Raw genomic sequence first — 4,176 nt, 5'->3', positions numbered from 1 at the left:
AGTCTCCACCCTTTACCCCTCTGTCCCTTGGTCCACATTCTTTTCTCAGGCTCCAGTGCCTCAATTTCCCCCCTCACCTCAACCTGGGCCCCCATCCTTTAAGCCCGCCTAGCTGGTGCTCGGCCACTAACCGAAAGGTTGGAGGTTCCCGTCCACCCAGAGGCACCTCGGAAGAAAGTCCTGGTGACTGACTTCCCAACAGCCAACCCCTGGAAATCTTATGGAGGACAGTCTTGGTCTAATACACATGGGGCGGCCATGAGTCGGAGTCAACTCGACGGCAACTGAAATGAAAGCCGCCGTGAGGGCCTGCCTGATTCCACTGACTCCACGTTCTGTTCCATATTCTCATTTGTTGGGTATCCTCCTAGGAACACAGAGCCAAATACACCCCGGTCTTGGGCCTCATGGCCAGGTGGGAGCCCCAATCATCTATTTATCTCTCAAGGCCCCCTCCTAATTGTGCCTGGTGTTCTCCTAGTCATATGGGCAGGTGTCAGGTCCCATCCTGGGCTAGATGCTTCCTGAAGGCAGGGATGGTGGCTGGCCCATCTCTACTGCCAGCGCCAAGCACAGACCCTGGTGGTCCCGTCACAGGTGACTAGTGACCCTATGTTAAGTTGGAAGTGGAAGTGATGGCCGGAGGCCCAGAGACCGGTGGGGATGGACCCTGGCCCTGGCTTGACCAGGACCGCTCAGCCGTATTTCCCTGGGCAAATCCACTTCCTCAGGGAAAAGATGGGTTATCAGTCAGCATCCTGTTCAGCCTGATGGTCTGTTCACCTCTTAGTGATTCGCTACTGCCCGTCACTTCCAGAGATGACATTCGTTCCCATGAGAATTCTCCAGCCCACAACCTCCACTTGACCGCGAACTGCTGGTTTGCAAGAATGGATCACAGTCACCTCTCAGTGTTGAGCCCCCTGATGGTTGTGCAAAAAGCACCTTCATGGAATGAATGTGTCAACCCGAGGACTCAAAAGATCAAACGTGATGATCAGTGCGTTCTGTCTCTTTTAAAGAAAATCCAGGAATATTGTAAAAATAGGGTGTGACACAGTTTGTGTTGAAGGTAGCATGTCAAATTTGTGATGGAAAAAAAAAAAATGGACTCGTTTACCCCAGAATAAATACCAAATGCCTCAAAGATTTAAATGATTAAAAAGAAAAATAGAAACAGAGGAAGATTTAGGAAATTATTTTGTAACCCCAGAATGGTGAAGTCTTTTCTAACTTCGACTCCAAATCTGAAAGCTATTTTTTAAATGATAAATTTAATGATATGAATTTGGATTTTTAATGAAATCATCACCTTCAGCACAGCCAAAAGACAAGTATCAAACTGGGGAAAATATTCGCCACTTACATTACAGACAGAGGGTCAATCCCCCTAATATGTAAGTTGCAAATATAAGCCCTTAGGATAAAGCCCAAGACAAGGCAAGAAAAGGCACCAAGTCCCTGAACTAGGAGTTCCAAGAAAAGAAGCTAAACGTGGCTCTTAAACACACAGGAGGAAGCTCAACCTTACCCACGGAAAAAAAAAGAAAAAACAATCCCCTTGCCAATCCAGTCGATTCCGACTCATAGCGACCCTATAGGACAGAGTAGAACTGCCCCATAGGGTTTCCAAGGAGCGCCCGGTGGATTCCAACCGCCCACCTTTCGGTTAGCAGCCCTAGCTCCTAACCACTACGCCACGAGGGTTTCCTACCCACGGTAAGAGGGCTGCAAATTAAACTTCACTGAGGTATCATTTCCCACCTATAAGATCGGCCTCCACCCCCCAAAAAAAGGATCCCAGCCTTGGTCCCTGTTTTAATCATATTACCTTGGCTGAGGTATGGTAAGGCCAGATGCAGATCAAGAGAGAGAGGCCTTGAAGTTCTTAAAGGTGTCATTGTACTCACAGGTCCCTGGGGAGAACACTGCACTCCACGCAGGGCCATTCAGGGGTTGCACCTGGGGACAGGGTAACAACTACGGGCTGGAACTGAAGGGCAAGCAGGATGGGGTTAGCGAGGCTTCCCCAGGATTGAGACTGGATATGTTGAATTTCAATTCCGAAGGCTCCAGACATAGGGGCTGTCCCTCTTGTTAGGTCCCTGGCCGCAGGGCGTTTAGGGCGGGCGCACAGTGGCCCAGGAGTGGTTGGAGGATGGGCTTCATCAGCTGCTCAGGAAGGGGATTAGAGAGGCCTCTAGCTAGGGCCTCACCACCGGGTCAAAGCAGCAGGTTAAGAAAACACTCTGCTGATTACAATCGCACACAGTGTTGCCGGCGGGGTCCGGGAAAGAGGCGCTGCCGGAGAGCTCCCGCCGTGCTCTTCCATCACTGCCTGCCACCCCGTAGTTCCTGGCTCCCTCGCAGCGAGGACTGCCCCACCGTGAGGGCGTAAGGGCACCCGACTCGCCTCTCCGGACCTCCGCGCCGGGGCGGCGCAGCTTTGCAGGGGCTTGGGTCCGCTTTGAGCCAACTCCGCGGGAGTGAATCAGGCTGAGAAGGCACTCGAGAGCCTTATGCAGGAAGTGAAGAACTCAGACACGGAGCAAAGGCCCTGAGATCGGAGGGTGCCTGTTTGAGAAATAGCTAAGAGACTGCTGTGGTTAGAGGAGAAGCAAGTAAAAGAGAAACAGACTATACTATCAGGGCGGCAGTAGGGGGCTGAGTGTGGAACCTAGAGACTTAGTAAGGCAGAGAACAGAGGGGCCCCCAAATCTGCAAACAAAGTAACAAGAAGTGGGCCAGGGCGCAGAAACAAAGCCATTCTCCAGAACAATGGGGCAAGGTATCTAAAAATAGCCTGCAAACTTCTTTAAAGTTGCCTTTCAGAAGCAGTTGGAGAAAACCAGGCCCAGGGACATGCACAGAACATCCACCTGTGACCACTGTGTGACCTTCCACCAGGGGCAGTGAGGGGCTACAGCCCCAGCCCGGGAATCCAACCCGGGAGCGGGAGACTAGCAGGTGCGACACCCCATAATAAGTCCTGCTACGAATCCCAGAGGCCTCCATGACAGGAGCCATCTTGGAAAGCTGCTGCTCAAGCACCTTAGTTAACATGCCCCCGCCTGTGTCTATGAATAAACATGAATCTTTTCCCTCCCAAGAGCTTTTAAAAACTCCAGCCTGTCTTTTGTTCTGTGAGATGAGGGTATGCTTTGCTCTAGGCCCTCCTGGTCTCCCTTGCAAGCCTCTTCAAAAAAGCTTTGCTCCTGTGGAAAACTAGGAGCCTTACCTGCTCATTCTTGACCAGTGAGAGGCAAGAACCTTATTCCAGTAACAGAACGACAAGTGATTAATTTGCAATGGAACACGTTCCATCCCCGTGGGTGTAATTCAGGACATCCTCTTCTCAGGAGGAAACGACCTGGCGACCTGAAGAGGGGAGAGCCAAAGACCTTCTGAAGAAGAACCTGGACAGGAGCGTAGAGGCCCTGACGAAGTGTGGGGGGCGGGGGCGGGAGAGCCGCCTCCTCCCCTCGTGTCCGCCCTGGCTGAGCGGGTTGAAGGCGCGACCTCGGCTGTTGCTCAGCTATTGGGTGTGAAGCACCAGCAAGGGAAAGAACAGTGAACGAAACAGAGTCCCTGCTCCCAGGGGCGCCTTTGGCACCACGGGAACTGCAGCCGCGTCAGCGCTCCCTTCAGAGTCCCCGGCAGCCGCCCTTCCTCTCGGGTCTTCCCGGTGGACTCGCACAAGCCAGGAGGTCGGCCCCAGCGGGGCTTCGGCCCCCCGGCTAGCAGCAGCGCTCCGGGGTGTGGAGCCCGCCGCGGTAGCCACGCCTCCCGGCCTCCCGGCCTCCCGGGGGCGGAAACCGGCGGGGCAGCAAATTAGAAATGGCGCTTCAGCCCGGAAGCGACGCGGCAAGAACGGATATAATAATTCTCTCTAAAAATGTAGAGACTACAAAACCTGCACGGGGACCTATTTGCACAGCAGTGCCAAAGACGCAAAGGAAATTATATCTGGAGTAAGTGTTAGGGACGAGTCTCATCATGAACAGAATATGGATGACAGGAGGAGGGAGGGTGACACTGCCCAGTCCCGCACCATCCTCACAATTGTTGATAAGTTTGAGCCCATTGTTGCAGCCACTGCGTCAATCTGTCTCATTGAGGGTCTTCCTTTTATTTGCTGGCCCTCCTCTTTGCCAAGCATTGTGAATGATATCTTTC

At 52.8% G+C, this 4,176-nt stretch overlaps 1 long non-coding RNA gene across 1 annotated transcript; it reads right to left on the bottom strand.

The window, feature by feature from the left end:
• Positions 1-1,014: 1,014 nt before the first annotated feature.
• On the bottom strand, positions 1,015-3,778 carry LOC135228007 (uncharacterized). The gene is made up of 2 exons (XR_010318244.1): positions 3,239-3,778; positions 1,015-2,589 (listed from the first exon to the last, which is right to left on the bottom strand). It is a non-coding gene; the product is annotated as an uncharacterized LOC135228007 (long non-coding RNA).
• Between the last annotated feature and the right edge of the window lie 398 nt (positions 3,779-4,176).

This window comes from Loxodonta africana, chromosome 18 (assembly GCF_030014295.1).
Source record: "Loxodonta africana isolate mLoxAfr1 chromosome 18, mLoxAfr1.hap2, whole genome shotgun sequence".
NCBI classification, from domain to species: Eukaryota; Metazoa; Chordata; class Mammalia; order Proboscidea; family Elephantidae; genus Loxodonta; species Loxodonta africana.
Note: the sequence above shows the minus strand (reverse complement) of the source record. Positions and strands in the feature narration are given on the sequence as shown.